The sequence below is a fragment of the Pongo abelii genome, chromosome 10, assembly GCF_028885655.2.
Source record: "Pongo abelii isolate AG06213 chromosome 10, NHGRI_mPonAbe1-v2.0_pri, whole genome shotgun sequence".
NCBI lineage: Eukaryota > Metazoa > Chordata > Mammalia > Primates > Hominidae > Pongo > Pongo abelii.
In genome coordinates, this window is record NC_071995.2 from 42,632,634 (window position 1) to 42,644,612 (window position 11,979).

Consider the following 11,979-nt stretch of genomic DNA (forward strand, 5'->3'; position numbering starts at 1 on the left):
TTGGAAAATCCTCTGTTACAGTGAGGTGCTTATCACGACGTTCTCAGTAACTAAGTCAAACCCCAAATTAATATGTATATAAAGATTTGGCAAAGCCACTAACAAGCTTAATCCAATGTAAGTATATATTTAAAACCTTGTTAATACCCTCCACTCTACAAGAAAATATTTCACATCAATTTGTTTACATAAGCCTGCACTATCTTGTTCCTATCCTGTCTTTCAGCTGATGATTTCCTTGCTATTGCACTGAAAAATTTTAAGTATTAAGAAATTACCCAGGCTCCTTCTATCACATTTCCCCACTTGCCAACATGTGCACCCATACTCTGTCTCCCCACATGTACCATAGATAACTACCTGTGCTCCTATGTAAAACCAGTCCCTGTCCTTGTGCACTAGGTCCCATCATCCCTTCTAGCTTCTTTTCTCCAAGAGGACTCCTTTCTCTTCTATATTATTTTGGTGGATCATTCCATCAGAATTCTTATCAGCTTTTCCCCATCTCCTCTGCAAATATTGCTCATTTCTCTGTTCCCTTTTGTAGCAAAAGTGCATGGCTATCCCCCAATACCTCTCCTCTGATGCTCTCAAATCTACCCTAGTTTGGCTTTCACAGCCATTATTCCACTGAAACTGTTTCAGTCAAAGTCTTCTGCACATTGCTAGATCCAATCGTCATTTCTGAGTCCCTATCTTACAATACTATTATAAGCATTGACCCGGTTGATCACTCCCTCCACTTTTATCCACTTTCTTTTTGGGTTCTAGGATACATATCCCTCTTGGCTTTCCTCCCATCTCAAAGGTTGGTTCTTCTCAATCTCTTACTGGTTCTTCATCTCTTCTTGGACCTCTTGAAATTGGAGACTCTTAGGGCTCCGCCATTAGTCCTTTTCTCTTCTCTTTGCATACTCACTCCCTTGGCAACCTCATACAGTCTTGGGGCTTAAATGCCTTCTATTTGTTCCAAATGTGTATCTCCAGTCCAGGAATCTCTGGAAATCCAACTTTGCATATACAACTACCTACTCAACATCTCCTTTTGAACAGCTCATTGACATCACAAATTCAACTTGTCTAAAACTTAACTTCTAATCTCACCCCCCTGAAAACCTAACTCACCCACAAACTTCCCTGTCTCAATTATTGATGATTCTATACTTCCATGAACCCAGGAAGAAACCTTGGAGTCATTCTTGACCCCTCTGTCTCATACCACCAATATGCTGTCAGGAAATGTTTAGGTCTATCTCTAAAATATATAAAGAATTTGTCCACTTCTCCCTACCTTCACTACTGTTACCGTTATCCAAGCAGCCATTATCTCCTCAATGGATTGTCACACTATCGTCCTAACTGGACTTCCTGCTCCCATCCTTCCCCTTTTAGTCTATTCTAAACACAATAGCCACAGTGACGCTTTGAAAATCTAAACACATCATGTCACTTCCCTGCTGTCCCTCTCACTCAGAGTAAAAGCCACAGACCCTATAATGATCTGCACCTCTTATTATCTCACCTTATCTCCTACTACACTCTGTTGTTTACACCCCTGCAGTCACACTGCCTCCTTGCTGTCCTGTAAACACAACACATAAACTCCCACATATCAGTATCTGTATCTATATGCTCTTAGAAACTCTTCAATTCTTCACACTGTTTATTACCTCTGCCTGAAATGCTCTTCTGCTCTATATCTACAGGACTACTGAGGTGGGTGCAATGAGGTGCAATGAGGTTAGAGTGTTCTTGGCAGAATGAAAAAACATGAGCAAAGTCCTTAAAGCAATAGAGAGAGTGTAAAGAGCAAAGTGTGCTTTAGAAAAAAAAAAGTTTAGAGGGAAGGGATGGTGGTGAATGATGAAGTTGGACTGAGAATTAAGTGGCGACCATTTCATAAATATCTGTGTAGGCTCTGTTAAAGAACTTAGCCTTCATCATAAAAGCAATAGGAAATCTTCCAGTTCCTTGATTTCTTTATGTCCAATGACCTTTCTCTTAACCCTATCAGCCACCCATCCCCATGGTCCCATCCTAGACTTTACAACACTGGACATTGCATTAATTCTGAAATATTAATTTCAAATGTTATACATTCTAACTACCAGATCACTTGTTTCTGCATTCCCACAGCTAAAAACCTTCACCTTCATCAAGGCCCTCACTACAATAATCCCATCACTTTCTCAGTAACAATAAGCCCCTGCCTGCCTCATCTGTTCACTCGTCTACTATATACCCCATGATCTACCACCACCATCACATTCTTTCCAAAGACCCTCAGCTCCCTTATTCTTTTATCCCTCCACACTACTGTCCCAGAAAAACCCCAATTGTTAATCTGCCTGTCTCATGTAGTGACAGCTGAACATTGGTAGAGAAATATCATTCATGTAAACTTACTTGTTACACTTTAAATTAACATCCCAGACCATAAACGGGTACTCAATAAGATCCAGAAGTCTTACTCTGTTTCTCTAAGAGACTCACTCCCACACTGTCTCTTTCATTGTATCTCCTTCTTCTAACATCCCCTATCCCTCCTCTGCCTTCACCTTTACTTTCAGTTAATGACTTTGCTTCATATTTCATTGAGAAGCCATAAATTGGGAAGACTCATCATCTCACCATCCACCTACCAACAAACCTGCATTTGCACTGCTCTTCTCTATAAGTCCAGGGGAGAACATGCTCACTTCTTCTAAGGAAGGTCCCTCCTCCAAACATGGCTCTTGGTCTAATCCTTCTTGCTGTCACCAAGACTGGGTCGTTCTCTCCCTTTCCTTCATTATCGTCATTTCTTCTCAAGTAAATCATTCCATTGTTATCCTAATATTCCCCACTAGCTCCCAACATAAAAGAAAAGGTCTCACTTCTTTGCATAAACCTCTCCAGGTTCCACTCTCTCTCTCCACTTCCTTTCACAGAAAAAGTGCTTCCAGCTTTTTCTATACTCAGCCCATCTTCTTTCTTACTTTTCATTCTCTCTTCAATCCACTCCAGTCTGGTTTTCCCTCCTGACCATTCCAATTAAGGCTGTTTTGGTCAATTATTATCATCCTCTCTCCTGTCAAGTTCAAATAAATTCTCCCTGTCCTTATCTTACCTCTCAGCAGCATTGCAGAAGAGACTAACTTCTTTCTTTTAAGAATCTTCTGTTTACTTCCCTGACATAATGCATTCTTACTTTTCCTCCCACCTCGCTTGCTACTCCTGACACTCTTTTGATATCTCTTCTGCAAACTCTCTTTGTTGGTGCTCCTCAGAATCACTCAGGGGCTCTCTTCTTCTCCTTTCTATTTACACTTAAAAAAAATCCCATCCAATAGTTTAAATTACTACCTATATTTTAATGATTCTGAAGTTGATATCTCCAGTATGAATGTTTCTTCTCAACCCAAGATACCCATAACCAACTTTAACCAATGTCCAGTTGAAAGTCTTACCATCTTAATGAGTCCAAAATTGAATTTCCAATCCAAACCCCTCATACCTCCACCATCTCAGTAGATGCCCTCATTGCTCATCTGATTTGCCTAGCTCAAAAGCCTCAGGATCTTCTTAATCCCTTCATTTCTCTCATCCGTCACATTTATTCCACCAGAAAGACCTACTGAATCTACCTTCAAAACCCCTTCAAATAAATCCATTTCTTTCCATCTACTATGCTACCAGCTTTGTTCAGGCTACTGCCATTTCCCTTTTTGGTCTCCCTTTTCTTTCCTGCCCATGATTTCCCACTCTATGCTCTACACAGCAGGAAGTAATTTTTTAAATAAGATTATTCCTTCACCCATCCATGACTGCATAGTTCACTTAGAATAAAATCCAAACCCCTTACTATACCTTCTGCAACCGGGCCTGATCTAGCCCTGCTCAAGTCTATAGACTTCCTTTTTCTTGCTGACCAATGCTCATCCCCATAGGTCTTGCCTCAGTTCCTCAGACACAGCATGTTCTTCTGCTTCAAAGCATTTGCAAGCGATTTTTCCTCTGCTTGGAACATTCCTCCCTCCACTCTTTGCATATCTAGCTTCTTCTCATCCTCCAGGATGGACCTGAAATGTTATCAACCAGAGTAAATTTTGCTTCAGCCCAACCTTGCTTTTTTGGAGAGCTTATTATAATTTATACTTTCTTTGTGGACTGAGATTGTCTGTTTACTGAAATAGAATACAAGCTGCCTGGGCAATGACCACATCTCACTTGTTCACCTTCATATTCCTGTAGTCTAGCACAGAGCTGTGCACGGCACATATTTGGCGAATGAATTAAATAAGGAATTACTGAAATAGGAGGAGGGGAGTGACATGATCAAATCAATATTTCAAGGTAGTGGTTTCCAACTTGGGGCAATCCTTCTTACTCCCCCAGGGACATTTGACAATGTCTGAAAACATTTTTTCTTGTCACGACTATGGTAAGGGAGGATTTGCTTATGGGTAGAGGCCAAGGATGTTACTAAGCATCCAGTGAGGCACAGGAAAACCCTACACGACAAAAAATTATCTGGCCCCAAATGCCGCTAACGCCAAGGTTTTAAAATCCTGTTTTTAAAGTGAAATTCTGTCTCTTTAAACAAAAACAAAAACAACCAACTTGCCACACCTCTCTCAGACTCGCTTTTCTCATCTGCAAATGGAGATAATTACATCTACTTTATAGAGCTATTGTCAGGAATAAATGAGAAATGTGTGTAAGCAGTTAGGGGGGCAACCGGGTTGTTAACTATTTTTCTTATAACCACACTGGGATACAGATCATTAAGAAGAAAAATACTAAGAAAATATATATTTAATTTCAGACTGAAGTTTATGACTACAGGTAAAGCTTAAACAACTTTTTTAAAAATTAAACTATACCTTCGACTCAGCAGAACTCTCTCATCTGCATAAGAAGGTATTCAGGGAGTTGAGAACAGCAGTTACACATCAGAGTGGTACTTGCATTGATAAATCATCCCTTGTTGTTGCACTCTTCAAGTTAGCAAATGAAATAGCATCATCTGGCAATGGGGCAATATTTATAGATTAAATTTATTAACACACACACAAAAAAATCCCTGTTTTAGAGAAATCAGGAGAGAATTTAAATAATAGATTATTGCTAGTTGGTCTCTTCTTTAACTGGCAATGGGGAGGCCAGTTAAAATGTTGTTCCCAGGTGAGAGATGATGGCCTGGAATGAAGTAGTGTACGCAGTATAGAAAGAAATGAATAAATATTTCGGATGTACAGTCAACTGTACTTTGTGATAAACTATATGGAGGAGACAGAGAGAGACAAATAGACAGACAAAGATATTCAAGATTATTCCTAGGCTTCTGATTTAGATGCCTGGATGAAGGTAGTGCATTTATTGAGTCCAAACGTATAAGTGGAGCTCATTTGAAGGGGAAGATGCAATCAATTTTGAATGAAACATGAAGTTAATAAATGACTGTGGAAGTCACAATACAAGCTCAATAAATTCCATTGCTAAAGTTAAAAAACTCTATATAAATTTGTAGAGGTAAATCAAGACAAACATTATAAAAGTAAAAACAGTGTGGCATGGATAAATACCATACAGTGAGTTACTATAGATATTTCATAAAAGGGAAAAAAAGAATAACATGAAATAAGATAAAGAGGAGTAAAATTTCAGAAATGTAATGATTAAAAAACCTATAGAAAATAATTGAAAGGATTATACAACAAAACATAAATTGAACTTAAAATAAGTAAAGATAGTAAAAAGGATAGAAAAAGCTTTTAATTAATGTATAATTCCTTTTAGCACAAGCAAGCCAATGAAATGACCAATTTCTACTATTTATATGAAAGGAACTTAAAGTTTTACAATATATAGAAAGAAGACAATAACATTTATTAAAACAATGGTATTAGGTCTTCTGGTTATATTTCTTTATGACTTGAAGTTCTTTATCATGAAGAAGATTTATATATATTTATAGAATCATAATACGAAAATATACTCTTGACCAAGAAAAAGTTTTAAGAGTAAGTCTTAATTGTAACAGACTAGCATATTTTAAAATATTATACTAATTGTGGTAGGCTGAAAACATGGCTCCCTAAAGATACCAGGTTCTAATCCCTGGAACCTGTAAATCTTACCTCATTGGGAAAGAGTCTCTTTACCGATGTGATTAAGTTAAGAATCTTGCGATGGAAAGACTATTTTAGATTCTCTAACAGGGCCCCGAAGGCAATCTTGTAAGAGGGAGGCAGAGGGAGATTTGACACAGAAGAAAGAGAAGGAGGCCATGTCATTGCAGGGACCAATATTGGAGTGATACAGCCACAAACCAAGGAACGCTGGAGCCAGCAAAATCTGGAAGAGGCAAGGAATGGATTGTTCCCTACAGCCTCCAGAAGAAGCCAGCCCTGCCAGCGGGATCCCTGGTTCTCAGGCTTTGGACTCAGACTGAACTACACCACTGGCTTTCCTGGTTCTCCATCTTGCAGATGGCATATGGTGGGACTTCTTGGTCTTCATAATCGTGTGAGCCGATTCCCATAATAAATCTCCTCTCATGTATCTATGTATCTATACATCTATAGATAGATACAGATAGATAGATCTAACTAGCTAGCTAGATATAGACATATAGATCTTATTTGTTCTGTTTCTCTGCAGAACCCTAATTCAATGAGATTTGCATTTTAGAAGAATCATTCTGACTACAGACTGAGGAAGGAGTTGGAAGAGAGCTAGAAGGAATGCAAGGAGATTTCTAGGAAACAAGAAGCAAGCAAGAGATAATGGTGATCTGGAATGCATTAGTGGCTGTGGTGATAGAAAGAAGGAAACAGATTGAAGAGATGTTAAGGGAAATGCATAGATAAAGCTAAGTAATTAATTGCATATGAGGGGGAGAGAGAGAGGAAAGAGTCAAGCTGACTCCCAGGTTTCTGAATTCAGCAACTGGTTATTTTGCTATCTATTGAGAGAAAGAAATACTGGTGATGATTTAAGGTGAGAAAAGGACTCATTTGAATTTGAGATGTCTGTGAGACATCCATGTCAAGACGTGTTCTCTGATTTTAAAAGCAATATGCATTTATAGTGCATTATTCAGAAAACAGAGAACATGGAAAAGAAAGCAAACATCACCTTTAACCCCACTACCCAGAAATAGCCACAGTTAATATATGGGCATACAGTTGTTCCTTTAAAGCTGTGTGCACATGCCTACACACACACACACGCTCATAAACACACACACATACACATAGGCACACACAAATATTAGGCTATTAACATTTTGTAGTCTATTCTCCCCTTAACAATGAATCATGGCCATTTTTAAAGATATAATTCTTCTACATTATTACTTTCAATGGCCACATAGGATTTCATTATATAATTTGCTAAATTTGAATTAACCAAAGCCCTATTGTTATCAAAATATATTATGAGAAGATTTTTGGACAATGAAACTATTCTGTATGTCATTATACATTTGTCGAAACCAATAGACTGAACACCACCAAATTGAACACTAATTGTAAACTATGGACTTTGAGTGATAATGATGTGTCATATGGGTTTGTTGACTGTGACAAATATACCAATCTGGTTCGAGATGTTGACAGTGAGGGAGGCTGTAAGTATGCAGGAGTAAGGGATATATGAGAACTCTCTATATCTTCCACTCAGTTTTTCCAGGAACCTAAAATTGCTCTAAAAAGAAAGTCTAGTGTGTGTGTGTGTGTGTGTGTGTGTGTGTGTGTGTGTGTGTGTCTGTGTGCATAGAGAGCGAACATCCTTGTATTTCTTTAAGATAAATTCCAGTAAATGGGGTTGTCTGTTCAAAGAGTATGCTCATTTAATATGTGCTTACTGGCCAAGCACATGTTCAATGAGGCATGGTGTCTCCTGCCTGTAATCCCAGCACTTTGGGAAGCCTAGGCAAGAGGGTGGAGGATCACTTGAGCCCAGGAATTCAAGACCAGCCTGGACAACATAGTGGGATCTTGTCTCTAAAAAATAAAATAAAAATTATCTAAGCATGGTAGTGCATGCCTGTAGTCCCAGCTACTCCAGAGGCTGAGGCAGGAGGATCGCTTGAGCCTGGGAGGTCAAAGCTTTAGTCAGCCATAATCACACCACTACACTGAAGCCTGGGTGACAGAGTGAGACCCCGTCTCAAAAAAAACCACATAGGCAAACTCAAGTTGCTTGCGTTACCAAATTGCCTTCCAGAAAGTATTTAATAACTTACATTTTTACTAAGAGAGTACACTTGAGTGGATTTTTGATCCCTGACTCAACACAGTCCATTATTGCATTTCACTCTATACTTCCATTTATGCCATCCTTAAAATGCTAAACATTATTGGATGCTACTGTCAACAAAATCCCATTTTCTTAATCACAATGTGGTACCAAGTTCACCTTGTCTTTTGATTACCAGCTAGTTGCATCTCTGAGAAAATGTATGTCATGCTAATTTGTCTTTATTTAAAATTTCAAAGAAGTTCTCACATGGATCCCAGATGTTGACCACTTAATGCAAGAAAGTGTTTCCTCATTATACAAATATGGTATGTGTCCAAAATATTGGCATTGTTTAATGAATCACTTAAAATAACTACATCACAAAAAAACAATGGTTCACGTGTGAGTCATAATTTAAACAATGCCAATTTTTTTATGTATACCACATTTGTATAATAAGGAAACACCTTCTCGGATTAAATGATCAACATCTGGAATCCATATGAGGGCTTTGAAAAATTAGCATTGTATTTTCTTAAATTTTCCCAGTATAGAAAGAAATCCAAACTGGAGGAAACTTTTACAACAATTTATGTATCCCAGATATTCTTGCAAGTAGTGCATTGCGTGGTTGGTACAAAAGCTGAAGTCAAAGCAATATTAGTCAAGTTCCATGACAAGGACTGCCAAGGAAGTCTAAGTCTTTTGCTTTTGTTCATTCTAAGCCTTTTCCTCTGATATTGTAGAATATGATTGTAGGAGGTGACTAGTGGTCACCCCCAGAAAAAAATATGTCATGTCCTGAGCCCTGGAAGATGTGAATGTAAGCTTATTTGAGAAAAGGGTCTTTGCAGGTGCTATTAAGTAAGGACTCTTGAGACATGATCATCTGGATTTAGGGTTGGCTCTAAATCCAATGCCAGGTGTCCTTTTAAGAGAAAGGCATAGGGACATTTGGGACACAGATATATAGGGAGAACACATAGGAGAGAAAACCATATAGAGTCAGAGGTAGACAATGCAGTCATGCAACCCCAGGCCAAAGAATGCCTGGAGCTGGAGCTAGAGCTACCAACAGCTGGAAAAAGCAGCCTCCTGGATGCATTGGAGGGAGCATGGCCCGTCTGACACCTTGATTTTAGGTGTCTTTCCTCTACCACTGTGAGAGAATAAATTACTGTTGTTTGTGGTAATTGTTGCAACAGACCTAGGAAACTACAATGCCTATTCAGTATTTGATTGACATGACATTCATAGTGAAATAATGAGATATACATTATGTATTAATTATATCACTATTTATTCAAATTTGGCATGCCTGGTTTTTGGCTTTTGACTAATATCAAGGACTTGATGTTTCTGCTTTAGGTGTAAATAACATTAAATGTTTCCCAGCTCCCTTTTAACCTTGGAACGTTCTGATCCTGAAAGACTCTCCCCTTCTGTTATTTAAGCAGCTTGGAGAGAAAATCCATAAATTTGTAACAAGTGAGAGATTCGAAACTAAATAGGCAAACCAGACTTATCACCTCAGACTTTGGAGTGGTGACAGATGCCAGATCCCCATTAGTTTGCTTGACTCCTGCCCACTTTGTAGACAATAATACATATTCAAAAAGCTGAATAATGTATCAGTTTGACTACAAAGCACAATAAAACAGAGGAATATTATCCCACATTATTATGTTTGCTGCTGGCTATGGACTCAAATCCAAGTGTGTACACTCTCTTGAATTTTGAATGGATGGGATATGTTTTGATAAGCTTTATGGTGGCTTTTTGGAAGAGACTCTCCCTTTGGTGTGTTTGATACACTATATTTAACACCACTAAAAGTATAATCCCAAATTTCTTCAGTTTTCATTCTAAGTCTTATGTTTGCTGAGGCTTCATTTAGTTCAAATAAATGATAAACATCAGATTACTTTTCTTAAGTGTATTCTATGGTACAAAAGCCCATGATCATTCTTTCTGTGACCCATCATCTCCTAGCCACACTCTGGTCCACCTCAAGAAGTGAAGGAGCTACAAGGAGATATTACACAACTGTCATAAACAGTTTCAAGTAATTTTTAATGACATGGGGCAATGTTCTGTGTACAAAATTGAGTAAAAAATAGTAGAATAAACTGGATATACACTATGGTCCAAATTTGTTTGGACACACATAATTACATATATATACATTCAAAAAATGACTGAAAATGTTTCACAAAAGAGCTAAGTTGGCTATCTCCAGATGGTGGAATTATATATAAACTTTACTTTGTTAGCTATATTTTCAAGTATGCTTCTTTATAACCAGAAATAATAATGTAATAGAACTGAAGTAGTAGCTGGAAACTCAGGGCCATCTTTTTTAGACTATTGCTATGTCTTTAGGGTAGTTTCTTATTTCAGAAATTGTTTGTAAAGGACACAAAATCATTCTGTAAAATTTTCCATATGTATTCAAGAACATTCATCCTGATGTCCCCCCGCTTGCATTATTTGCTTTTTCTTCTCTCGTCCCACTTACCATAGGTATAGGCTGATCTGAGGCTGAGAAGGTGGAAAGAAAAATAGAAACAGAGTACACCTTGAACAAAAGGAAGCCACTGAATTCTTTCCTGGACTCTTTCTGGCTCCTTTTGGGTCCACTGTGGCCTGAATGGAGGAGGGACAGCACAGAAAAGCAGCAGGGTCAAGCAGCTTGCGTCTTTCTGCATGGTGGATCATGGAAGAACCTTGCATCGCAAATGGAAGATGAGGCGTTGGAGGATGTCAGGAGCTTATTTTTTGCCCCGAATTCACTGGATCCCATCACCAGCGGCATGGAAAATGTCACAGAATTTCTTCTTGGCAAGAAGACTAGATTATAAGCTCCTTGAGGTCAAGAACCACGCACTTCATCATACTTGTTTACATAGAGCTAGGATAAGGCTTCACACACAGTACCCAGTAAGTGCTGAAATTTAGAAAGAAAAAATATTTTGGGGAATTTCAGATAGCCGAAACGCAGTGTCTAACAAGCTTATGTATGCAATAGAATAGGCTTCATGGAACCATTAGTCATCAAGGGAGGGGTCATACAGCACACTGGGGAGTATGTAGTTTTTAAAGGAATGCATCAGAAGTGGAGTGAAGGGGGCCAGAAAGAACACTTGTGGCTTGGACAAACATGTTTAATTGTGACTTGTATTTGAAAAGTGAACAAAAGTGTATATTAATGATTCTTGAGAGGTGTGGTATGGCAGGATTTTGAAGCAGTATGTATGAAGTGTATGTCCAAATCTGAGCACATATCTAAAACTGGTTGGAAGGTACGGCATGTTCATGGACATGAACTTTTATAGTTTGAGAACCACTGGACTGAATAATTGTGTTCCCCATTCAAACCACCATATTACTAAGAAAATAGAACCGCCCTTTAAACATTAATGATCATGGTCTTCGTTGTCTCCAGAGCCAGTGATCATCCCTAACCTGTTTATATATTTCCAACACTAAGTATTTATCTTTCTGAAAGCTTAGGGGATAATGCTTACCATTTGTTTCTCATCTGATTAAGGTCCTTTTGACAATTTTTTTTTTTAATTAAAATGCTTCAGCTCCAGGCTTCTATGGCCCTGGCTCTCACTACAGCACTATTTGTCTGGAAAGCAGACAACAAATCTACTAATATGTGATCAACTGAAGAAAAGGAGTCTGCATCTAGATGGCAGAGAAAAATACATAATTACATGAGGGGAGGAAGGATGGTTAGCAGAG

At 38.3% G+C, this 11,979-nt stretch overlaps 1 protein-coding gene across 1 annotated transcript in view; it reads right to left on the minus strand.

Moving 5' to 3' along the window:
• Positions 1-8,730: 8,730 nt before the first annotated feature.
• Positions 8,731-11,979, minus strand: part of DBX2 (developing brain homeobox 2) — a 41,194-nt gene continuing 37,945 nt past the window's right edge. The window contains exon 5 of the transcript XR_008511911.2: positions 8,731-11,176. The gene's annotated coding sequence lies outside the window, so the exon portion shown is untranslated. The remainder of the gene's footprint in view (positions 11,177-11,979) is intronic.